The 27,187-nt window shown below is 41.9% G+C and overlaps 1 long non-coding RNA gene across 2 annotated transcripts in view; it reads left to right on the forward strand.

The window, feature by feature from the left end:
* The window catches only part of LOC310898366, a 70,503-nt gene extending 47,033 nt beyond the window's left edge, over positions 1-23,470 (forward strand). The window contains exons 2-3 of one of the 2 annotated variants that reach the window (XR_014583240.1): positions 16,779-16,958; positions 20,877-23,470. This is a non-coding gene — a long non-coding RNA (uncharacterized lncRNA). Of the gene's footprint in view, positions 1-16,778; positions 17,583-20,876 lie in introns of those variants that run through there. The other variant, XR_014583239.1, reaches the window with a different exon arrangement.
* The last annotated feature ends 3,717 nt before the right edge of the window (positions 23,471-27,187 follow it).

A 27,187-nucleotide genomic window follows, 5' to 3' on the forward strand; every position in this document is an offset into this window, starting at 1 on the left:
TGAGCAAGACCCCATTTTGCAACTGACTTATTAACTTTTCGATTATGTGAATAAAAAATTAAATAAGTTAGAAAATATAACCATTCAGTTTTGGAAGCAATACTTTATAACTACTTGGCTTTTTTTTTTCCTTCTTCCTTTTTTAAAATCTTAATTTAATGTATTAATTTTTAATTTATGTATCTTATAATATCCCACTCATATTTGTAGTCAAGGGTTATAGTGTTATACACAAGGGTTATAGTATACGCATCCTCTGATAGCCCTTTCCTGGCAACTTTCTCTTATTGACTTCAGGCTCCTTCTAAGCCTCAGTAGTTTATTTTAACACCTGGTATCTGGAAGCCTGTAGCTTCTCGGTCCTTGACCCTATTTTGCCAAAATGAAAATTCGTTCCCTAAATGAGGTAAGGATCTCTCATTTTCAAGAGCTTGAATATTATGATTGAAATCCTCTTAGGCAAGTAATTTAAAAGAGATCAAAATGTGTCATTTTGGTACACTGAATGGGATCTTTTGAACATATATTTTGATACAATTAGCAAATCCTATTCAAAAACAGCAGATAGGTTTGGGTGCACTTTTAATTGAATGGAGAAGGATATATAAACACCTATATACTCAGTATACGAACACAACAATCTGCTACAGGTATCTTAAAGGAGGCTGTAGCGAGGTAGGGGTTGGTCTGTTCTCCCACGTGCCTGGTGACAGGACAAGGGAGAATGGGCTAAAGCTGTGCCAGGAGAGGTTTAGGTTGGATATTAGGAAGAACTTCTTTACTGAAAGGGTTGTTAGGCATTGGAATGGGCTGCCCAGGGAAGTGGTTGAGTCACCATCCCTGGAGGTCTTTAAGAGATGTTTAGATGTCGAGCTTAGTGATATGGTTTAGTGGAGGACTTGTTAGTGTTAGGTCAGAAGTTGGACTGGGTGATCTTGGAGGTCTCTTCCAACCTAGACGATTCTGTGATTCTATGATATAATTACTCTGGTATTTTAGTCATTTGAAAGTATTCAGTTATTAAATTTAAATAAATCCACTACATTATGGAAGTTTGTCTTTTTTTTTTTTTTTTTTGCTATGAAAGTTCTTATTTCCTTTATTTCCTTTAATGACTACTATCTAAGCAACAAACATATAGAACATCATTTACAGCAAACTAATTTAACCTGAACCAAGATCACTAGGAAATAAAAGAAATAAAACGGAAACCATCTAAAGCATATGAGATAAGAAATAATGGTAAAGGTCAAAAGATCACAAAGTCAATTGTTGTACAGTATTGATATATTAGTAAAACTATAACCATTGTTATAACTGTGATTAGTCCTGATAAAACCTTAATGAAATTAAACAGACTGATTTAATACTCTGTTCGAAGGTTTACACAAACAGTAATACATATTTGCTTACAATTTCACAAGCAAAATTGTTGAAAAAAGATGCTTGCCTAAACACTAATCTTTTGAATGTTTTTACTTTTTCTAAAATCATCTTTAAAAAATTGACTTGCAAAACTAAATAACTTTTTAAAGAAATAATTTAATAAATGACCTTGCCAACAAATATATTGTACCTCATAAGGATGAAATGACCAGAGATAAATTGTTCTGATCACTTTATTTTAGTCTTTTACAAAGATGGTTGTGGTAGAATACTTCTCTCCATTTTTACTGATTCTTAACTTGAACTTGTAAAAAAAAAAAAAAAAGAACACACACAAAACAAGGACTGTATGCAAACGCATGTAATTATACAAACATTAATCCATGGAAATCCTCATGAAACAAATCCTGCAACGTCTTTTTGCTACAAAAAGAAAATAACTCATTATTTCTTTTCTTTCAAATCCAGGGTATAGTTTGGGGTTTATTTTCAAGAAAAGGAAGGATTTCCTAGATTTCCATCTTATTCTCATTTCCAATAGTCCTTTTTCCCTATTGACATCTAAGGATTTTTCTTGTTTTCTAGCTTCCAGAATCCTGTGAGACAGAAAAACTGAACAAACAAAAATCTCTAAATACCATTACTGCTTTCAGTTCTCACTTGGTAGCTATTACCAGCATAAAGTATGAAAAGAAAGTATATACCAGTGGTTCAGAAAAAGTCTTTGAAAGATAATTTAATCAGTAGTAGGACAGCAAAAATGAACACACCTACATCGCCAAAGGGATAGAATCAGGTCAAAATTAGACTAGACAGACATTTCCAATTTTTTTTTTTTGATGAAAACATTTTTCTCCTTCACCGAACATGAAAATTAATTACGTGCCCAATAATTTAGATGTTCCACACCCTTATCCCAAAGACATGGGAGAGCTACCGAGAACTTCCAAATTATATATAATATAATATATATACAACCTATGAAACTCAGATCTTACTTTGTCATGTTAAAAAAGATTAGTTTCACTGAAGGCAAATGATTGGTTGGAATATCAGTACTTCTCTACCTTCTGAATCTTGAAAAGGATACTAATTATTTCATATTCTTTAGAAGGCAGCTTTCCAAACACTTGTCTTTCTGTAGTATCATAATAATTCAACCAGCATTCATTTAAAGCATTATGTTATGATTGTGATTAGTACTGGCTTTTCTTCCCCTTTGGATAAAGGAAAAAAAAAAAAAAAAGAAAGGAAAGGAAAGGAAAGGAAAGGAAAGGAAGGAAAGGAAAGGAAAGGAAAGGAAAGGAAAGGAAAGGAAAGGAAAGGAAAGGAAAGGAAAGGAAAGGAAAGGAAAGGAAAGGAAAGGAAAGGAAAGGAAAGGAAAGGAAAGGAAAGGAAAGGAAAGGAAAGGAAAGGAAAGGAAAGGAAAGGAAAGGAAAGGAAAGGAAAGGAAAGGAAAGGAAAGGAAAGGAAAGGAAAGGAAAGGATTAAGAAAAGGAAAAAAAAAAATGCATCTTGAGTTTTTAAGGCAAAACCAAACACAAATTTGGATACAATCTAAATTGCTTTGATAATCTTATTTCAAACACCCTTCTTGACCAAAAAAAGGTAAAACATATGGAAAACTGCAACCTGAGAAATGTATTTATTTAATTACATAATTTAAAAGTGAAAGTTTTGGAAAACTTTGGAACTTTTTTCCATTAATTTTGGGAATTTTCTTAGGGAAAAAATGCACAAATAATCAAACACTCAACCTCTGAAATTCCTTCGAATTCAGCCTTATAATTTTGCAAAAGTTACTTATTCACTCTTATATGAATGAAGGACCAGACCAATTGTGTGGGATATGTGCCATGTACAGGTATCTGTCCAAGAAGAAAGTATGCTATGATATGATTGTTCCTGATGTGCATCTCTGCTGCATGATGTTCACTCTCACAACTTTTTATACCTCATGAGATAGTTCAGTTTTTCCTGGCGATCGGCTCTGGGGCAGACATGTTCTGCAGCGGAGCGGGGGGATCTCGGCGTGTGAGGGTTTTTTTCCTGCATCGAGGCAACTCGAGACAGCCGAGGGGGCCGCCAGGGCCCGGCAGCTCTTGAGAGAGCGGCCGGCGAGGCGTCAGCGGAGCCAGGAGCGGCGTCCGTTCCCTGCCTCCGTTCAAAGGCAGCCCCTAGGGAGTGCGAGCGGCCCGGAGCGCAAGGAGCAGAGCGGGCAAACGGGGCGGGGCGCCTCAGTCAGGACAGGTCGCGTTCGGACAGGGCATAGCGTCCCTCCTCACTCAGAGTAGCTCGTCTATCGGCCGTTTACCTGTAGGTAAACAAGCCATGGTCTGCACTAGGCAGAAAGCTCTTCCCAGAAAGTCTGTGGTGACCCAGATTGACTGCCTGCTCAAAAATGCGGCAGTTCAGGTCTCTGGATGCAGGGAGTGCCTGAGCCTGTTGCTGCCATCAGAGGGTGGCAGAGACACCGTGTGTACGAGGTGGAGAGGTTAAGGGCTATCGAGGAGTGTGCGCGGGAGATAGACTGGTGGAGCAACTCCCTGCCAGGCCTGAAAGAAAGACACCGGGGTGATACACCCCAAATAGTGGTGGACCCCCTGCCCAGTTGCTGTTGGGCAGAGGGAGGGGACCTAAGAGATGAGGAGGAATGGCAACAGGTTCCTGCTCAGCATCGCAGGTAACCCCCCTCCCTACCAGCCTCGGTTCCCAGGTGCCTTTACACAAGAGGTTTGAGGCCTTGGAGCCTGAGAGACTGGTGAGTGAGCATGTGGTTGAAAGTTCACCCAGGAGGTTGCCTAAGGTCAGGAAGTTGACCCCACACCTCAAGACTGCCTCCATCAAGAAAGAAAGAAGGGTAATCGTTGTAGGCGACTCCCTTCTCAAGGTAGTAGAGGGCCCTATATATTGCCTGACCGTACCCATAGGGAAGTCTGCTGCCTCCCTGGGGTCAGGGTCAGGGACATTGCCAGAAACCTTCCCAACCTGGTTCACCCCTCTGATTACTGTCCTCTATTGATAGTCCAGGCTGGCAGCGATGAAATTGCTGAGAGAAGCCTGAAGGATATCAAAAGGGACTTCAGGGGACTGGGACAAATAGTAGATGGAGCGGGAGTACAGGTGGTGTTTTCCTCTATCGCTTCAGTGGCAGGGAGGAGTACAGAGAGGACCCAGGAAGCCCACCTGATAAACACATGGCTCAGAGGCTGATGCCATCACAGATTTTTTTTTTTTTTTTTTTTTTTTGACCACAGGGCGCTTTACTTGGCACCTGACCTGATAGCTGCAGATGGGTCCCACCTATCTCTAAGTCCAGGAGCTGGCAGGGCTCATTGAGAGGGCTTTAAACTAGGTAGGAAGGGGGACGGAGATGAAATGAGGCTCGTTACAGATGAGCATAGGGGAACAATGTCAGGGCCGGGGGAGAGGGCAATGGCCCTACTGAAGTGCATCTACACGAATGCATGCAGCATGGGGAACAAACAGGAGGAGCTGGAAGCCATTGTGCGACAGGCAAGCTATGACTTGGTTGCCATCACTGAAATGTGGTGGGACCACTCCCATGACTGGAGTGCTGCAATGAATGGTTATAGGCTCTTCAGAAGGGACAGGCAGCACAGAAGGGATGGCAGTGTGGTTCTCTATATTAGAGAGTGTTTTGGTGCTGTGGAACTCAAGGCTGGGAATGATAAGGTTGAGTCCCTATGGGTTATGATCGTCGGGAAGGCCAACAAGGCAAGCATCCTGGTGGGGGTCTGTTATAGACCACCAAACCAGGATGAGGAGACGGATGAGGAGCTGCTGGCAGAAGTCGTGCAATCGCCAGTGCTTGTTCTTGTGGGGGACTTCAACTTCCCAGATATCTGCTGGAAATACAATACAGATCAGAGGAAGCAGTCTAGGAGGTTTCTGGAGAGCACGGAAGATAGCTTCCTGACGCAGCTGGTTAGTGGGCCTACCAGAGGACATGCCCCGCTAGACCTTCTGTTCACAAACAGAGAAGGACTGGTGGGAGATGTGGTGGTCAGGAGCTGTCTTGGGCAAAGTGACCACAAAATGGTAGAGTTCTCTATTCTTGGTGAAGTCAGGAGGGGGATCAGTAAAACTGCTGTCTTGCACTTCTGGAGGGCTGACTTTGAGCTGTTCAGGACACTGGTTAGCAGAGTCCCTTGGGAGGCAGTCCTGAAGGGCAGAGGAGTCCAGGAAGGCTGGGCACTCTTCAAGAAGGAAATCTTAAAGACTCAGGAGCAGACCATCCCCATTTGCCCAAAAATGAGCTGGTGCGGAAGAACAGCCTAGCTGAACAGAGAGCTGCAGCTAGAGCTCAGGAAGAAAAAGAGGGTTTATGACCTTTGGAAAGGAGGGCGGGCCACTCAGGAGGACTATAAGGACGTTGCGAGGTTGTGCAGGAACAATATTAGAAAGGCCAAAGCTCATCTGGATCTCAATCTGGCTACTGCTGTTAAAGGTAACAAAAAATATTTTTATAAATACATAAATACGAAAAGGAGGACTAAGGAGAATCTCCATCATTTACTGGATGCAGGGGGAAACTTAGTGACAAGAGATGAGGAAAAGGCTGAGGTGCTTAATGCCTTCTTTTCCTCAGTGTTTAGCAGCAAGACCAGTTGTTCTCTGGGTTCCCAGCCCCCTCAGCTGGTGGAAGGGGATGGGGAGCAGAATGTGGCCCTCTTAATCCACGAGGTTGGTGACCTGCTACAGCACTTAGATGTACGCAAGTTGATGGGGCTGGATGGGATCCACCCGAGGGTACTGAGAGAACTGGCAGAAGTGCTGACCAAGCCGCTTTCCATCATTTATCAGCAGTCCTGGATATCAGAGGAGGTCCCAGTCGACTGGTGGCTAGCAAACGTGATGCCCATCTAAAAGAGGGGCCAGAGGGTGGACCCGGGAAACTATAGGCCTGTCAGTCTGACTTCAGTGCCGGGGAAGCTCACAGAGCAGATTATGTTGAATGTCATCATGCAACACTTGCAGAGCAACCAGGCGATCAGGCCCAGTCAACATGGGTTTATGAAAGGTAGGTCCTGCTTGACGAACCCGATCTCCTTCTATGACAAAGTGACGCGCTCGGTGGACGAGGGAAAGGCTGTGGATGTGGTCTACTTTGACTTCAGTAAAGCTTTTGACACTGTTTCCCACAGCATTCTCCTCAAGAAACTGGCTGCTCTTGGCTTGGACTGGCGTACGCTTCACTGGGTTAAATACTGGTTGGATAGCCAGGCCCAAAGAGTTGTGGTGAATCCAGTTGGAGGCTGGTCACGAGTGGTGTCCCCCAGGACTCAGTACTAGGACCAGTTCTCTTCAATATCTTTAACGATGATCTGGATGAGGGGATCGAGTGCACCCTCAGTAAGTTTGCAGACGACACCAAGTTAGGTGCATGTGTAGATCTGCTTGAGGGTAGGAAGGCTGTGCAGGAGGATCTGGATAGGCTGGACCGATGGGCTGAGGTCAACTGTATGAAGTTCAACAAGGCCAAGTGCCGGGTCCTGCACCTGGGGCACAACAACCCCAAGCAGTGCTACAGGCTGGGAGATGAGTGGTTGGAAAGTTGCCTGGCAGAGAAGGACCTGGGAGTATTGGTTGATAGGCAGCTGAATATGAGCCAGCAGTGTGCTCAGGTGGCCAAGAAGGCCAACAGCATCCTGGCTTGTATCAGAAACAGTGTGGCCAGCAGCACTAGGGAAGTGATTGTCCCCCGACTCGGCTCTGGTGAGGCCACACCTCGAGTACTGTGTTCAGTTTTGGGCCCCTCACTACAGGAAGGACATCAAGGTGCTGGAGCCTGTCCAGAGAAGGGCAACAAAGCTGGTGAGGGGTCTGGAGAACAAGTCTTACGAGGAGTGGCTGAGGGAGCTGGGGTTGTTTAGCCTGAAGAAGAGGAGGCTCAGGGGCAACCTTACTGCTCTCTTGTAGTGGGTTTATGTGGCAAGGTTTTGGTAGCAGGGGGCCATAGAGGTGGCTTCTGTGAGAAGAATCTAGAAGCTGCCCCATGTTAGGTAAGGACCCCACTGCTGACCAGAGCTGAGCCAATAAGTGATGTTGTTTTGCGCCTCTGTGAGAGCATATTTAAGACAGGGGAAAAAAACGCTGCGCCACACAGCAGCTGGGAGAGTGAGAGGAGTGAGAAACAGCCTTGCAGGCGCCAAGGTCAGTGAAGAAGGAGGGGGAGAGGTGCTCCAGGCTTCGGAGCAGAAGTCCCTTGCGGCCTGTGGTGAGGACCATGGTGAAGCAGGCTGTCCCTCTGCAGCCCATGGAGTACAATGGTGGAGCAGGGTTCCACGCTGCAGCCTGTGGAGGAGACCACGGTGGAGCAGGTGGACCTGCACTGACGGAGGCTGCGGCCTGTGGAAGACCCCTGCCAGATCAGATTCCGGGCCGGACCTGTAGCCCATGGAGAGGAGACCACGCAGGAGCAGGTGACCTGGCAGGAGCTGCTGCCCGTGGGGGATCCAGGTTGGAGCAGTTCACTCCTGAGGGATGGACCCTGTGGTACGGACCCATATCTGGAGCAGTTCTTGAAGAGCTGCTGCCTGTGGGCAGCCCACGCCGGATCAGTTCAGCAAGGAGTGCATCCGGTGGGAGGGACCCCACAGCACAGGGGACGAGAGTGACCGAGAAGGAGTGGCGGAGACGAAGCACTGTAGACTGACCATAACCCCCATTCCCCAGTTCCCCTGCACTGCTCAGGGGGAGGAGGTGGAAGAGGGTGGATGGGGGGGAAGGTGCTTTTGTTTTTTTTCCTTTGTTTCTCGCTTGTCTAGCTTGTTAGTAATAGGCAATAAATCTTACTATCTCCCTATGCTGTCTGTTTTGCCTGTCACAATAATTACTGCGCAATCTCCTCGTCCTTATCTCAACCCTTGAGACCTTTTCATTGTATTTTCTCCCCGTTCCTCTTTGAGGAGGGGGAGTGAGAGAGCGGTTGTGGTGGAGCTTGGCTGCCCACCCCAGTGAAACCACCACATCTCTTCAGGTACCTTACAGCAGGCTATAGTGAAGTGGGGATTGATCTATTCTTCCACGTACCTTGTGATAGGACAAGGGGGTACGGGCTAAAGTTGCCCTAGGGGAGATTTAGGTTGGATATTAGGAAGAACTTCTTTACTGGAAGGGTTGTTAGGCATTGGAATGGGCTGCCCAGGGAAGTGGTGGAGTCATCATCCCTGGAGGTATTTAAAAGATGTTTAGATGTAGAGTTTAGTGATATGGTTTAGTGGAGGACTTGTAAGTGTTAGGTCGTAAGTTGGACTAGGTGATCTTGGAGGTCTCTTCCAACCTAAATGATTCTGTGATTCTGTCCATTTCTTAATTCATCCTAAGATATAAGAGACAATACATTTCTGGATGGTTCTATAATGGCAGAAGACTGAAGAAAAAGTGACTATAACTTCTCAAAAACCTGAGTAATGACATTAAAAAGTACTGCCTGGTAAGTCTTATTAAAGTACTGAAAAGAGCCTCGCACATTTATTTAGGATTATTGGTTTTGCTGTGACATGCCTGACAGTCAATTATAAAGTTTCTACTGTGTCCCTTGTGGAGGTTTAGAACAATCTCACATTTAGCAACATTTTTTGTTTATGTGTTAGCGCAGGTGTGACAAAGCTGCTTGCCTGAAGCAGTCTCTCTGTTATTAGGGACATTTATCCTGTTCTTAATAAATTCACATGTGGTTAACAATTCATGCCCTCCCTGCTGTTATATTAACCACACACATACACACACACACAAAAACAAAAAACAAAACCATAACCAAGTAGTGCTTGACAATATTGGATTTTCAGTCAATTCTGTGAGCTTTCTTTTTTGGAGCTACTTTCTCTGCAGCTTTGAGGTACAACATCTTGAAGAAGATTTCTCCATGCCTATATTTAGATGAACAGAAATTAATCTTTATTAAAGTAACCCTCAGCTTTGACAGAGATCTACTTCTCTTTTCATAATTCAATATTGAAAAAATAAAGTACCCTCTCAAAAATGTATTCTTCTAACCTTTAGAAGAGGTGAAAAAACTCCTTATGAAAATAACATTCACAAATATTGATAGCCATCTGTGAATAGCTGCGTATTAGCTAAATTGCTAAGCTTATGAAATGTTGGTGTGGCAATTAAACACTGGTAAATATTTTTCTTATTCTGCCTTAATTCTGAGTGACACATTCAAGAAGTTGTTTTACTAACTATTACTGTTAGTTGTATTTGCTAAATATTCCCCCTGCCTTTGGTAGGGAGGAAGCCTAGAATGACATGAAGGATATTGTCATGGTTTTGGCTGGCTTAAAGTTAATTTTCTTCACAGTAGTTCATTTGGTGGTGTGTTTTGGATTTGTGATGAGAGTAGTGTTGATAACACACCAGTGTTCTAGTTATTGCTGAGCAGTGCTTGTACAGAGTCATGGACTTTTCTGCTTCTCATGCTGCCGTGGCACTGAGTAGGCTGGAGCTATTCCATAGTACATGATGTCATGCTCTGCAATAAAAGTTTGGGGGACATTCAGAGTGGTGGTATTTGTCTTCCTAAGGAACAGTTATGTGTGATGAGCCCTATTTTCCAGGGAGTGGCTTAACATCTGCTGCTGATGGGAATCATCACAGATTCAAAGAATCATACAATCGTAGAATGGTTTGAGTTGGAAGGGACCTTAAAAATCATCAAGTTTAGATGATTTAGAGGAGCCCCCTCCTAATTCCTTTGGCACAGTTCAGGGGTTTCCTATTGTTCCCTGAAGTGTAGCTGTTCCCTGATTCTCCTCTGTCACTGAGAAGTACATTCCCTTCCCCTACATAATCGAGTTTAAAGCTCTGCTAGTAAGTCCAGTTACCTTGCTGCCCAGAACACTCTTGTCCCACCTGATCAGGTACACACCATCTATTATCAACATGCCTGGTCAAAGGTGCATCCAAGACTGTAGAATCTAAAACCCTGAGCATGGCACCAGCCATGCAGCCAATCATTCATATGATCCATTCATCTCCTTCTTGGGCCCCAGTCTCCAACTGGAACATAAAGGAGCATAATACCCGTGCTCCCAATCCCTTCAATGCATTTCTGAGGAATATAATCATAGAATCATAGAATATCACGAGTTGGAAGGGACCCATAAGGATCATCTAGTCCAACTCTTGGCACCGCACAGGTCTGCCCACAAGTTTAGACCATGTGACTAAGTGCACAGTCCAATCGCTTCTTAAATTCAGACAGGCTTGGTGCAGTGACTACTTCACTGGGGAGCCTGTTCCAGTGTGCGACCACCCTCTCGGTGAAGAACCTCTTCCTGATGTCCAGCCTAAACTTCCCCCGCCTCAGCTTCATACCATTCCCGCGGGTCCTATCACTGGTGTTTACAGTGAATAGGTCAACCGCCTCTCCACTCCCCTTCGCGAGGAACTTGTAGACCACGATGAGGTCCCCCCTCAGCCTCCTCTTCTCCAGGCTGAACAGGCCCAGTGACCTCAGCCGCTCCTCATATGTCTTCCCCTCTAGGCCCTTCACCATCTTCGTTGCCCTCCTCTGGACGCTCTCCATCAGTATAATGTCCTTCTTGTACTGTGGTGCCCAGAACTGCACACAGTACTAGAGGTGAGGCCGCATCAGCGCAGAGTAGAGCAGGAAAATCACCTCCCTCGACCGACTAGCAATGCTGTGCTTGATGCTTCCCAGGGTACGGTTGGCCTTCCTGGCTGCCAGGGCACACTGCTGGCTCATATTCAACTTGCTGTCAACCACAACCCCCAGATCCCTCTCTGCGGGGCTGCTGTCCAGCGTCTCGTCGCCCAGTCTGTACGTATAGCTAGGGTTGCCCTGTCCCAGGTGCAGGACCCGGCACTTGCCTTTGTTAAACTTCATGTGGTTGGTGATCGCCCAGCTCTCCAATCTGTCCAGATCTCTCTGCAAGGCCTTTCCACCCTCATCAGAGTCCACAACTCCTCCAAGTTTGGTGTCGTCGGCAAATTTGCTCAAAACACCTTCTAGTCCTACATCCAAATCATTTATAAAGACATTGAAGAGGATTAGCCCTAAAACGGAGCCTTGAGGGACCCCACTAGTGATCATCCGCCAGCCAGATGTGGCCCCATTAACCACAACCCTTTGAGTCCTGCCCATCAGCCAATTGCTCACCCATCGTACGATGTTTTTGTTTAACTGTATGCTGGACATTTTGTCCAGTAGGATCCTATGGGAAACCATGCCAAAAGCTTTGCTGAAGTCCAAAAAGATTACATCAGCTGGTTTCCCTTGGTCAACTAGATGGGTGATCTTATCATAAAAGGAAATCAAATTTGTTAGGCAGGACCTACCCCTCATGAACTCATGTTAGCTGGGACCAATGACTGCATTGTCCCCCAGGTGTGCCTCAATAACTTCAAGGATCATCCTCTCCATAATTTTACCAGGCACTGACATGAGACTGACAGGCCTGTAATTGCTAGGATCTTCTTTCTTACCCTTCTTGAAAATTGGGACATTTGCCAGCTTCCAGTCTACTGGGACCTCTCCAGATTCCCAAGATCGTTGAAAAATAATTGAGAGAGGTCCCGCGATAACATCAGCCAGCTCTTTAAGCACCCTGGGATGGATTCCATCCGGACCCAGGGACTTGTATGGATCCAGGTGGAGCAGCAAATCCCACACACATTCAGGGTCGGTAGGGAGTTTGTCATTCCCACCGTCATGGTCCACCCGCTCAGGGCACCCAGGGTCCCGAAGCCCATCATCAGCATTGAAGACAGAGGTGAAGAAGGCATTAAACATCTGCTTTGCCTATGTCATTGTCTGTGAGGAGACCTTCCCCGTCAAGTAGCGGACCCATGTTTTCGTTGGTTCTCCTTTTTCTGTTCACATATCTAAAAAAACCTTTTTTATTATCTCTCACAGACATGGCCAGCTTCAACTCTAGTTGGGCTTTGGCCCCGCAAATTTTCTCCCTACAAACATGAACAGCATCCCTGTATTCCTTCCTCGTCGCCTGACCCTCCTTCCAGCAGCCGTACACTTTCTTTTTCCGCCTAAGTTCCAGTAGAAGATCCCTGGTCAGCCAGGCCGGCCTTCTGCCCTGCCTGCCTGACTTCCGATATTTTGGAATCGCCTGATCTTGTGCTTTTAGGAGGCAGTGCTTAAAGACTGACCAGCACTGATGGACGCCTATGCCTTCAAAAGCAGCTTCCCAGGGGACCTTGCTGACTAGTTCCCTGAGCAGCCTGAAGTCTGCTTTCCCCGTATTCAGGGCTGAAGTTTTGGTGGCAGTTTTCCTTCTGTCACCATAAATTCTAAACTCAACCACTTCATGGTCACTATGAACGAGATGGCCGCCAGTTGCCACGTCTCCCACAAGACCCTCTCTGTTTTCCAGCAACAGATCAAAGAGGGCACCTTTCCTAGTTGGCTCTCTTAGCACCTGCACCAAGAAGTTGTCATCTAGGTGCTTTATGAACCTCCTGGACTTGCTTGTGTCAGCCATGTGGTGATCCCAGTTGACGTCTGGCAAGTTGAAATCTCATTGCCACAATAAATCTCAATAGCCACATTGGTGACTGCGGCTGGAGAGGCCGCAAGAGATGCGGAGGCCATGGTTTTCTGCCTGGTCGATACCATGGCCAGGTTTCTCGCAAGCAGGCTACCAGTACCAGTACCGAAGGGAAAGACTGCTGCAAGAGAGTGGTGAGGGGCCCTCCCTGCTCGCCCTGTCTGCACGAACTGCCGCGCTAACTGCCGCGCCACTCCCTTCTGATGCACCATGCCCTGTTTGCCCTCCCTGGTCGCCGCGCTCCTGGTCGCTCGCGCTCCCTAGGGACTGCTTTTGAACGGCTGGGGAGGGGGCGCTGCTGGCTCTGCCTACGCCTCGTCAGCCTCCCTCGCGAGGGCTGCCAGCTCCTGGCGGCTTCCTCGGCTGCTTCGAGTGGCCTCGATGCCGAAAAAAAAGCCCTGCCTGTCTCGATCCCCCGCTCCGCTGCAGAACGCGTCTGCCCTGGAGCCGATCGCCTCGGCAAGTATAAAAAAAAGTATATAAACTGCCTTTTGATATTTCAGAGACTCCTCGTTGCAGCCTCATTTGACCCTACGTGAAAGAGGAGGAATGGGTGGTAGTCCTGTGGCTTTACCAGGTTGGGAGCCTCTTCATGATATCACAAAGGCAGGCCCGCAGCAGGCAGCATATCCCTCTAGAGTGATTGTCTGATTGGCAAATAGGTGTTTCTTTGCCCCTCAGCAAGGAATCTCCAATTGCTAACACCTTTTGCACTTTTTTGGTGGTTTGGTTCTAATACAGGTGGTTGGTTGGTTCAGCTTTGTCAGTTTTTCCTTTCCTGGATATTGACCATTATTCACACAGTCGTCTTTTTTCCAGCCCCAGAGTGTTGTATCCATTCCATGGGGGTGCTTTGGGAGCAAGGGGGAGACTTGTCATTCTGCTCCAGAGACAAGGGTCCAGTCTCCCTTGTCTTGTGAATCAGTCAAGATTCCTGAAGTGTGATCACTCAGGATCCGTGTATGCTATGCTGCCTGGTGAGCAATCCTTGCAACATGGCAACTTGCTCAAAAAGTTCATCCAGATGGGCACAGTTGCACCCGCTTGCCTTCAGGCCCTGGGAGGACTTCCAGATTATGGAGCTCCCTGAAATTGAAGGGCTGGCAGCTCTTCCAGTCCTTGGGAGGTCTTTTTGGGGAGATGTCTGCCTGGGAAGGTTGTGGCCCCTCTGTCTTGATTTCAGCCTCAGCCTGGAAGTTGCTGTGGGTGGGCACCATTTTTATTTCAGTAGAAGGTTGCTTCTCGTTGTTCCCAGAAGAGAAGAAATTGGCCTGATTTCCGCCCTCCCTGGGCAACCTCCCACTCCAGCTGTCGTGCCATGCCCTAGTTGCTGTGCTTCCCAGGGGCTTCCTTTGCATTTGTGCGGGTGGCTGCCAGTGTTCCTGGCTCTGCCCAAGCCTTGTCAGCCACCCTCGTGAGGGCTGCAGGCTCCAGGGATCTTTCTCAGCTCCCTGGGGTTTCCTCAGTGCAGGAACCCCTTCACACATCACAATCCCCTGCTCTGATGCAGAATGCACCTGTGCCAGAACTGATTGCCTCCGTGAGTGACCATTAATGGCAGTTACACTGTGTTTAAACATCCCACCACTGAATTCCTTGTTTTGCTTTGTTTGTGCTCTCAGTATTTTCTTTACCGATTAAGCTGTCTTTATCTCAACCCACAAGTTCTTGCAGTTTTACCTTGACAATTCTCTCCCCCATCTCACTGAAGGGAAGTGAGTGAGTGGCTGTGTGGTGCTTAGCTGTCTGCCAGGGTTAAACCAGGACAAATGTTTTCTTCCCTTTGGTTTCTCTTCCAGTCTTCTGGTAAATTGTAGGAGATTTATTTTATTTGCAACTATGATTTTTAAGAAGGACAATGGAACATTGTAAGGGCTGATCTGGAACAGAAATATACTAAAGTTTTCTGATATATTGATTTGTCACAACATAGGCAGGTGAAAGTAACAAATAGAACTAACTGCTCTTCCTCTGACACCTTTCTTTCTGACACAATTTACACTGTGACCCTTTCCTTGTCTTCATGATAATTGAAACTTATGCAGTATACAAATTAATATCTGCAGAGTGATGTTATAAATCTATCTCTAGAGTTATGTCATCTTTAGAATTATGTTATAAAGGACTCACTTTCTACACCTTTCATGTTGTTTTAGGAATGCTCTATATCTCTTACCAAATATACTAGCCATTCAAAATAATAATAATAATAATAATAAAAAAGTTCTTTAAGGCAGTCACACTCTCACACTCACAAATAGATTCATTCACACACTCACACTCACAAACTCACAAGCACCACAGAGAACAAGGGATGCTGACTGTTATGTCCTCATCATATCTCTGGCTGTCAAGAACTTGTCATGTTTCTGAGGTTCTTATTGACTAGTGATAACAAACGAGTCTTTGAACAGGTTGTTTATACCTCTCAGGGGTCATCAGCTGTTACATACCAATCTTGTGTCTCAGAATCTTGCTTCAGCCTCCATGGATCTTCAGCCATGTTGTGGACTTCTGTCTTTTGTTTGTTTGTTTTGTTTTTGTTTGTTTGTTTGTTTTTGTTTTTGTTTTGTTTGTTTGTTTGCTTTGTTTTTTCTTCTGGTGCTAACACACACACACAGTTTCATATGTTAATTATATATATCAATATTTTTCTTACAAATCTCTACACTGGGATGTGTCGATTAATAAAACTATTTACTTAGTTTTCATTTCCTCATTGTTTTAATAAATCTGCCTCTTGTTGCAATTATTATAGCAATTTATCTAACACTCATGATAATTTTGTGAAGCTATTTCCTGAAAAGGAACACGTGCTAATCTCTGAAAAAGACATTAAGAATTTGTGAAACATAAACCCACTTCTCAATTGAAAGACAGGGTTGCATTATACACCCATAGAAAACAATAAGAACTTTCTGTGAATAAAGATGAAAAATCAGAGGAAAGAAAATTTAATAATAATAATAAATATTAATATTTGTGGTGCAGACTATGATGGAATTATATCTTAAATGTGTTTATTAGCCCAGGGACTGGGACTGGGGGAGAAAAAAATCTACCATATATGTGGAAAAAAAATCAATAAAGTTGGTTTCACAACCAGTCAGATAAATCTGGACACTCTTTTTGAGGATTGCATACACGGTTTAAAGGATATAAATGATGTTAGTATATACGCATGCAAAAAATGTACAATGCAAGTGCAGACTTCTGAACGGCATTTTAAGTTTGTGCAAAATGCTCTGCAAGAGAAGACTGACCTGTATCTTATCCCCATAGAGAGCTATTTAAACAAAAAGACAGACAGACAGAAAGAAACAAAGAAAAAAAAGAAAGTAAAAGAAGGAAAAAAGAGAGAAAGAAGGAAAGTAAGAAAGAGAGAGAGAAGGAAAGAGGAGGAAAGGAAAGAAACTTGGAAAGCCAACCAACTGTTCAGAGAGTGGCACATGAGTGTATGCATTCATGCACCTGCATTCACACACAGACCCTCACAGTAGTCACAAATAGGCATAAAGATAATCTCTTTTTGATTGGAATGTTTATAAGAACTTTAAATTTCAGACTGCATTTTCTTTCTTGCACTGCTCAGGAAGATCATATTTCTGAGGAAGGTGCAGCATCACTGGCATGTAGCTGGTTATTAAAAGCTCAGATGTATATTTTCATGGCATTATGCAATGCTGCTTATAGCAATAAAAATATAACTAGTATTATGTTTGGAAATTGGTAGAATTTTGTGAACAAAAATAGCCTTATGTTGGTTTGCTGTCATTTTAAGGGGTAGGTGGTGCATTTCTATATCACCGTCTAACAGAAGTGCTGTTTCTGTCTCAGGATATTTGCTGGCACCTATCAGTATTACTGCAGACACCCTGAGCAGCATAAGAAAGCAAGAAGTTAAGCAGAGGTACTCCTTGGAAATATCAGTTTACTACTTCCTATCCCAAGTTATCTGTTCACTGACATCTTTGGAATATCTGGGAATAGAATGAATGATCAAAGGCTTTCTTTCAGGTACTGAAAGTTTTTCTCTATGAACACTCTGTTTTTCAGGTTGTTCAGGAGGTACTCATATTCTTTTCTTCTCCTTAGTATACATCCTGCTGATCTTCTTTAACACAGTGATCCTGACGATGACTTAGGTCTCAAATATTTTGTTGTCTTAAGGACTTGGGAAAGATTTCAAAGATTTATTTCCTTCTTCTTCCTTCCCCCGTGTAATTACACAGTAGTGGCCTTAGCAATGTTATAAAGAGATAGATCACTTTCTCTACTTCCATCTGATCTAATATAATCAGTGGAATCAGTTCTTCTAAATTACATAGAGTGTATTCGGGATTTCCAAGATAATATCCTCATGTATTACCATCTAGACGACTATTCCCCAAAATTGCCCTCAGAACTTTACAGATATAACCTGCCTTATCACTTCTCATATGAGTTTGATTTTACTAAAATTCAGCTTACTGGATTCAATCAATTTAGCCAAGATATTAAGATTATGGTAGCAATATCCTACTCTCTTAATTATTTATTTTCCCCCACTCTCTGTCATCAGCAAATTTTATTATCAAAGACATTTAGATCATCAATCTAGATCATTGATAAAAGAACATTAGTGTCATGCCTAATATCAGTTCTTGAATACCCCATTAGATTATGCCATGCACATTGATATCTCATCATGAACTATGACAAATTAAGATGCCATATACATTGTATCAGACATAAAGTCAGAATTCTGTCCAGTGGGAGATAAAGCTGCTCTAAAATGTATCTTTTCGGAGAACAAGAGAGGCTACCAATTGTATTAGAAGAAGGAAAGCCTAAGCCATAATAGGTTTTTATCGATAATATGTACATGGATATAAATAAAAATTATGTTCTTTGACTGCTGATTTATGTTGGAAGACTTTGTTTACTACTTTCTGTCTGAAAGCAAAATAACATCACTATCTCCAGATTAGAAACTAATCTACTCTGACCTATGAACTGGAAGTTCTAGGATCTAAATTTCCAAAGAAAAGAAAATCTTAGAACACACAGAAGCAGAGCATACACAACTCAATAAAATCCCACCAAGACAAGAAGGGAAAATGAAGATAAATCCATGTATGTCTTGCAAAATTTCAGATGGGAAGAAGTAGGAAGACAGCTGCAGCTAATGCACCTGGAGTTTCCTCTCCAGTTCTTTTATTACCTTAATTTAAAATGAGTTTAGTGCTAATAAAGTTTCTAGCAAAACAAAGTTTCAGATTACAGACAAGAGTTTTATTCTCTAGGGAAAAATGCTGATGACTACACAGGATCAATCCCTCTGTTCAGGCAAAGAATTAAATTAGTTATAGAACGTTAGCTTTTTCTGCTGCGGAGAGTGGTAAACAAACATCTTTCTTGGCTTCACCTACTCACCTTTGTTATATGCATAGGGAACTTAGTAATTATATCTGCTGTATAAGGGAAATAATGACATCCTCCACTCTGTGGCTGTATTTTTTTTTCAATATGTGGCTGGGTAGGAAATAAATAAGCTCAATGGAATTCAGAGGAAAACCTGATGTTGACATTACCCTGTTCAAGAGATTGCAATTTTGATCAACTTTAAACAAGTAATTGTGTTAATTTGTAAAAGACAAGAAAATTTCCAAACTTTATCATTTTCAAATCAAATGATTATTGTTAATAGTGGTAATAATTTTGTCTTACAGCTAATACTGTTTTTTGCATAAGGGCAACTCATTTGACCTTTCCTAAATGTCAGCAATAATATTTAATATGAATATGCTTCACCGACACTTTAAACACTCATATAATGTTTAATATTAAAAGATAATAATCTTGGTATTTGTACCAAAATGTCACTGAATATTGCTTGAATAGTGAGCATGCTGGCTTAATAGTAAGGTGTGTTTCCAAACCTGATATTATCAGATAGCTTAAGAAATTGGTATGGAGGAGGACTGTTGTTGTTTACATACTTATTATTATTATTATTATTATTATTATTATTATTATTTTAGCTTTTATTTTAAACAACTGAGTGTTTAGAACACCTTCTTTTATAAGCAGTTTGGTGATTGGGATTCATCTTGAATGATTACATGGAAATATGTAAAAGAGCAAAGAAAATATTTGTTTCTTCTCTTAATGAAGTTGTATGTTCACACTCTTAGATCCTAAAAATTCGTAGGAATGAGTACATCGGCAATCATATCCAGTGAAAAAAATAGCCTAACAATTTAGTTACTTAATACTGATTACTCATGAACTAGGTGTTAAGGCACTCTGAACAAGCAGAAACCTCAGATGTGTGATCAAAACAAAACAAAACAAAAACTTAAATTTATAAGATACTTATGATGAATGAATAGGAAATATCACTAACATGCTATATGCTTGAAAAAGAATGAATTCTGAAGTCAGATCACCTGAAAAGCTTCTCCACTCACATTGACCTAAGCCCTAGAATTACCTTTGAGGTCTTCTGGCAAAATATATGTATTAAATTTTATTTGTTGGGATGCAGGTAAGACATTTGCAAGTAAAACATCCATCATCAGTCCAGATTTAAAAAAAAAAAAAAAAAAAGATAGAAAAAGAGCTTTCTGTAGAACTTATTTGGGAAAGTAAATCATTTACAGGAAGAAGGATAAATATGCATCACATGGTCCACAGAATATCTATATCATCTTTCTCCAACCTAAATGGTGACAAATAGCATAAAATTCAAAGGAACAGGTTAAATTAATGAAAGGGAAAGAGATACAGAAATTAAAGATGGTATCAGGCAGTTAACTCTTTTTTCCGTATGGCTGACCAACAGTAGTACTTCTTACACTGCCTAGTGTTACCCAGTCAAACCATCTACCTGAGAAGATCAGAGGGAGATATATGCAGAAAATCAAATAACTTTGAAAGTAATATTATTATATCAATCCTAATAAGAATGAACAGAAGATGGTAAATGGAAGCATTCTGGTAAATGTTGTACCTGGAAGTGTACAGAAACTGGTCTATCCCTGTTTTCAAGAAGACTGGTGGCTAGAAAAGAGTATTAATGAAGACCATGTCTTCATAGCCACACCTTAGTTCAGTTTTATTACACTAGTTTACTTGGTCTGTCTATGTTTCATACAGTCATAGAATCACAGAATTGTTAGGGTAAGAGGGAACCTTAAAGATCATCTAGTTCCTCCACTAGACCAGTTTGCGCAAAGCCCCATCCAGCCTGGCCTTACACATTCCAGGGATGGGTTATCCACAACTTCTCTGTGCAGTCTGTTCCAGTGCCTCACCACCATTTGAGTAAAGAATTTCTTCCTAATATCTGATCTAAATCTTCCCTCTTCTCATTTGAAGCCATTACTCCTTCTCCTATGACTACACTCCCTGAAAAAGAGTCCCTCTCCTGCTTTCCTGTAGGCCTCCTTTAGGTACCAGAAGACTTCTAGAAGGTCTCCCCAGAGCCTTCTGTTCTCCGCGCTAAACAAACCCAACTCCCTCAGCTCGTCCTCACAGCAGAGGTGTTCCAACCTGTTGATCATCCTTGTGACCCTCCTCTGGACTTGCTGTGATTTGTTCATATCCTGCTTATGTAGATGACCCCAGAGCTCCAAAGCTGGACACAGCACTCCAGGTGGGGTCTCATAAGATCAGAGCAGGGAGGGAGAATCACCTCCCTCAACATGCTGGCCACGCTTCTTTTGATGCAGCCCAGGAGGGTATGGTTGGCTTTCTGAGCTGCAAGCACACATTGCCGACTCATGTTGAGCTTCTCATCAACCAACACCCCCAGGTCCTTCTCACGAGGGCTGCTCTCAATCCATTTTCCACACCACCTGTGTTTGTGTTTTGGATTACTCCAATCCATGGGTAGGACCTTGCTCTTGGCCTTGTTGAACTTCATGATGTTCACCTGTCACTCTTGTCCAGGTCCCACTGGATGTCTTCCCTTCCCTCCACTCTGTTAACCACACCACACGGCTTGGAGTCCTGGGCAAACCTGCTGAGGGTGCACTCAATCCTACCATCCATGTTGCCAGCAAAGATGTTAAGCAGCACCAATCCCAGTACTGACCTCCGAAGAACACCACACATCACTGGTCTCCACTTGGACATTGAGCCATTGACCGCAACACTTTGAGTGTGACTATCCAGACAATTCTTTATCCACCAAGTGGTTCATCCATCAGACCGATGTCTCTCCAATTTAGATACAAGGATGTAATGTGGGACAGTGTTAAATGCATTGCAAATGTCCAGATAGACTTAAAAACAAACTTCTTGAATATGAAATAGGAAATCCTTTCTTCTGTTTCTGATTGGGTATTCACTGTTCAGAAAGGTTAACAATTTGTGGCTAATTCTCAAAAGAAGTTCAGGGCTACTTGTGTTAGTAAATCACTCTTTTTTGATGTTGTTGTTTTGTTTTGTTTGTTTTGTTTTTCTTCTTTTTTCTTTTTGTTTATTTATTGTTATTATTATATATGCATATTTCCCAGTGAGAAGAGAAAGAATCAGGAAAAAAAAAAAGACCTTTTCCTGTAAAAGCACTTTTCTTGCTGTACAGCAGAATTTTGGAGAGTTAGATTCACTGAAAAGTTTCTGGAACAGTTATGAAGCAGTTTTGTAAAGAAAGGGAAGGAAGAATAAGAAAGGCAGAGTATTTGTTTATATGAGGAGATCTTCCACTTGTTTTGGATCAGAAATTCCTCTTTCACTGAGCTTTTTTAAGAAGCGGAAGAAAAATATATCTGTTATTTTGAATCAATATACATATATATCTATGATATAGTGATATATATAGGGTGTGTGTGTATGCATAGGTGGGCATGGTAAATACATACATGTGGTATTCAGATGACTTATATTACACGACTGTCATTTGGAGTATCATATAGCATAATCACTACTTTTTTTCTTCCTTATAAAATCCTACCAGCCAATTCTTATTTTATGAATTTAAAATTAAGAACAAGATAGATTGGGTCAATTAGTTATGGTATCAAATAAGAATTTAGCTCAGCAAGTACAAGATGGGTAATTAGCAAAGAAACAGGTAAGACCTTATATTCAGATGCTTTTTCAGAAGTTTAAGTTCAGAAGCAGAAAGATTAAAAACATACATACTACAAATAATGTTAAAATTAAATAGGTGAAGAGGCACATCAGAATATATTCTGACAAAGACTTTCATTTAAATTGGTTTCAAGTAAATTTATTTATGTAGAAATGAATAAAAGTCTGGCATATTGCATACACAAGAAAAGAGAAAGTCAAAAATAACAAATCTTACAGATTTCTGCAAAATTCTCTTGAATTTTGTCTTTATTAAATGATAAATTTACAGGAGGGAAATTATAGTAAATTAAGAAAGGAACAAATAAAACCTTGAACTTATGAAGTACAAGAAGCTCTGAACATTGATCAAGACCCCAGAACCAGTCATCTCCCAAGAGATATTAATGGGAGTGGGAACAGAAATTAGAGAAGCCTACAGAATATCCTTATTTAAGAAAAAGCCTAGGGACACAGCAGGAAATTAAAGACCAAATAGTTTGACTTCAATTTGTAGAAAGGTATTAGAAACTATTTTAAACCACCAGGTTGGAAAATGCTTAGAAAAGTACAGCTTGATTAAAGGAATTTGGAATAGGAAGGTTATGCCTTACTAATTTGTTAGTATCATTGCCACAGTAGACAAAGGATTGCAGTGTAGACATCATACTTAAGGTCTGATCAGGAAGATTTTTAATATCAGGGGTTGTGTAAGGTGCAGAATCATTGAACAGAAGAGAGTCTGGCATATTAATTTAAAAGAAAATGACTAAAGGACAGAGAACAAGCCACTATAAACCAGGAACAATATTGCTTGGAGAAAGAAAAAAAAAAATGAAAAAAGAAATATGATCCTGTAGAAATAACTTCTGGTCTAGTGTCTGGAAATGTAATATATTGGGTTCAGGATGAGATAATGCTAAGGCCTTTCACTGTATATGTCATTCTAAGAAAAAAAAAAAAATCAAGGTCAAAATTTAATAAGCTGTCTCAAAATATTTTATAAAACTTTATATATATATATATAAAACAGGCTTTTCCCTCTAACTTTTAACAGTAAAGCAAAAATTGTGATGGAAGTACAGTCCATCTTTTTTTGTGATACTCTTAAAACCCTTATCTATAGTATTATATAGAAACACCAACAGATGTGCTTTAGGTTTTGGTAAGGGTTATAAATGTCAGTGTAGATCAGGAAAAAATAAAATTCACTGTTTTAAAAGTGAGTGGTATTCTTCTGTCTGTTTCTAGCCAGAAAAAATTTAAGACTCTGAAGTGGGAAAAAAGAATGTCTCATCTGAGAAGAAAAGTAAAACCAAACCAAAAATAAAAAAAGTAGAAAAAAAAAAAGTCATGTTAACAACTTTCATGTTGCTCTTCATCTATTTGGAAGACTGATTTGGATTTTGCTTTCCAGAGCTTTCTAGCGAAGATGACAACAATCTTCCACATATCCTGAAAATTGCTGAGATTCCTCCCTCCACAAACACCTTCTTTTTTTTTTTTTCAATCTTTTTCACTTTGTTTTTAATCTGCCTGCATAACAAAAGAGAAAGTAAAAGACAAAAAAAAAAAAAAAAAAAAAAAAGCGTTCGCCTTCTGGTTATATGCACACTAGAATATCAATAGATTTGGGAAACTGATTTTTATTTTGGGATTTTCAGTTCTAGAAAAAATATATCAATATATTGATAATATTTCTAACAAAAATGTTTGATAGTATGCAATTTGAAATATATTTTTAATACACGTATAATATTTCAAGATAACTAAAATTAAGATTATAGTGTCAGAATGATACATGTTTCTAAAAGAAATAAAACATTCTTATCTGTGATGCATACTGTATCACACTTTGTATTCTTTTTTTATAAGCTCAAGAAACCTAGAATATAATTCTTGATCCTTGGTATTGTTTTTATACATTTTTTAACATATTCAGCTTTGGCTTGCTGAATAATGCTTGGCATTTGTGGTAGATTGGCCTTGACTGGCTGCTAGACCCCTATGCAGCCACTGTCTCACTCCCCTTCCTCACCAGGATGGGGAGGTTAGCAAACATATTACTTCGTTTTATTAGTATTGGAGAGAAGAAAAGGGTTTGAATCTGTAATTCTGACAACAGCTGTCATATTTCCTCTGTTATTGTCCTATGTATGGTCTCAAATATACAGGGCAAGTTATTTTAAATATTGAGATAAAAAAATGTATAGATAATTCCTATGATATACAAGCTGAAATTTCCATGAAGCCAGGGAAAATCTCACAAACAAAAGCTATAGTGCTCAGGGAGGAAAGGGTTAGATGGTATACCAATCTCTGAGGAATGCCACTCATCACTAGTTTCCAGGAGGATCTGCTCCATGATCTTGCCAGGCACAGAGGTGAGACAGACTGGCTGATAATTCCCTGGGTTTTATTTTTCTTTTGTTATAAATGGGGGTTATGTTTCCCCTCTTCCAGTCAGTGGGAACTTCACCAGACTGCCACAACTTTTCAAATATGATGGATGGTGGCTTAACAACTACATCCTCCAGTTCCCTCAGGACCTGCAGATGCATCTCATCAGGTCCCATGCACTTGTGCCCCTTCAGGTTTCTTAGATGGTTTTGAACCTGATCTCCCGCAGTGGGCAGTTCTTCATTCTCCCAGAAGGCCTTTGCCTTCTTCTGTAGCTGTGTGTGTGGCTAGAGAACTTGCTAGTGAAGACTGAGGAAAAAAAGTCATTGAGTACCTCAGCCTTCTTCATATCCTGGGTAACCAGGTCTTGCATTTCCTTCCAGAAAAGGCCCACAATTTCCCTATTTTTCCTTTTATCACTGACTTACCTATAGAAGCCTCTCTTGTTGCCCTTGGCATCCCTGGCCAAATTATAATAATTCTGTCAGGGTTTTAGCTTTCCTAACCTGATCCCTGTCTGTTTGGACAATGTCTCTGTATTCCTCCCAAGCTACACATCCTTGCTTCCTCCCTCTGTAGGCCTCTTTCTTTTGCTTGAGTTTTCGTTGTTCATCCACGCAGACCTCCTGGTGTTTTTGCCTGACTTCCTCTTTGTTGGGATGCATCACTCCTGAGCCTGGAGGAGGTGATCCTTGAATATTAAACAGCTTTCTTGGGCTCCTCTTCCCTGCAGGGCTTTGTCCCATGGTACTTTACCAAGCAGATCCCCAAAGAGGGCAAAGTCTGCTCTACCAAAATCTAGGCTAGCAAGGTTGCTGTGTGCCCTCCTTGCTGCCCTCAGGTTCCTAAACTCCACCATTTCATGATCATTGTAGCCAAGGCTGTCCTTGAACTTCACATTTCCCACCACCCCCTACAGCACAGCACCTCTCCTCACTGGCCCCTCTATCATTTGGAACAGGAAGTGTATGAAGGAGTTTAACAAGGATAGTAAGTGTGAATCATAGAATCATAGAATCATAAATGTTGGAAGGTTTCATTGACTGAAGTGGTGATGCTCAGGAAAAGATAGACGCTCCTGAGGCTCATCTAGGCACTTGTGAACTCAAAAATGTGGTGACTTCTATAAATACACTAGTAAAAGTTTATCAAAAGACAGTTACTTGAACCTTATTATTTGTCATAGGCTGAAGAGATGCTTTCATCTGTCCAGCAAAATATTATTACAAAATTTCTATGAATTTAGGCCTGTGTCACAAGTGGCATTTAACTGTATGGGAGGTGTTGACCTCTTTTTGTTACAGATATTTAAATGGATTGGCATGGCAGAGAGGTATAATTGTACAGAAAAGTTTTATCAAAAAAAAATTTTTTATCAAAATAAAAATTAAAAAAAAAAAAGATGAACAAGATAAGGACAAGGAAGTGCAAACAGGCAGAACTTCTTGCATGAAAATGTGAGAAGAATGACGACCAACAGAAAAGAAAACAAGATGAGCAATATCAGGAGTAGTTGAGACTTTAGGGGGATGGAGGGCGATAGCATAAAAGTATCAGGTATATAAGGAAAACCGAGGTAGAAAGAAGACAACCCCACTTGGTTTTGATATCTCTCATCAAAGCTCTATCAAACATAATCACTCAGATCTTAGTGAATAAAAATCACAGAATCACAGAGTGGCTGAGGCTGGAAGAAACCGTCAGAGATCATCTCGTCCAACCCCTCCTGCTGGAGCAGGGTCACCTAGAATATGTTACACAGGATCGCATCCAGGTGGGTTTTGAATATCTCCAAAGAAGGAGACTCTGCAACCTCTCTGGGCAGCCTGTTCCAGTGCTTTGTCACCCAAACTGTAAAGAAGTTCTTCCTCATATGGCTATGAAACCTCCTGTGGTTCAGTTTATACCCATTACCCCTTGTCTTATCACTGGCCACAACTGAGAAAAGTTTGGCCCTATCCACTTTACATTGTCCCCTCAGGTATTTATAGAGGTTGATGAGATTCCATCTGTCTCCTCTACTCTAGGCTAAACAGGCCCAGCTTGCTTAGTCTTTCCTCATAGGACAGATGCTCCAGTCCCTTAATCATCTTTGTGGCTCTATGCTGGACTCTATAAGTTCTACATCCCTCTTGTACTGGGGAGCTCAGAACTGCACACAATATTCCAGGTGTGAACTCACCAGGGCTGAGTAGATGGGGAGGATCACCTCTCTTGACCTGTTGTCCACACTCTTCTTGATGCAGGCTAGGATCCCATTGGCCTTTTTGGCCACAAGGGCACACTGGTGTTTCATGGTTAACATGTCCACCACTACCCCCAGGTTCCTCTTCACAGAGCTGCTCTCCAGCAGGTCAGCCCCCTGTACCAGTGCCTGGGGTTGTTCCTCCCCAGGTGCAGGACCCTGTTCCTTTTACATTATGTATACATGCATATTCTGTATAAATTGTTTTTCCAGAATATTGAAACCTGGTATGTAGGTTTGTTTGTTTGTTTGTTTGTTTGTTTGTTTATTTTAAGCCTTAGTCTTAGCAAGTTGAGACTTTACAAGTGGTTCTTACTAAATAGAAATCTTTGTACACATATATCAAGTGGATAGAACAACATATGCAAGGCCTAGTGTAGTAAGCACACCTGGGAATTCCTGCTAAAACAATGAAAAGTGTTGCAGTGCTCAGCTTAACTATTCTCCCGTGTCTAAGCAGAGCCAAGCAGTTCATTGTGATCAAAACCTCAGCTGTTATGTTCTTGTTTGCCAGTGGGGAGTTATATATATATTTAATTAT

This window comes from Anser anser, assembly GCF_964211835.1.
Source record: "Anser anser genome assembly, chromosome: 4".
Taxonomy (NCBI): Eukaryota; Metazoa; Chordata; class Aves; order Anseriformes; family Anatidae; genus Anser; species Anser anser.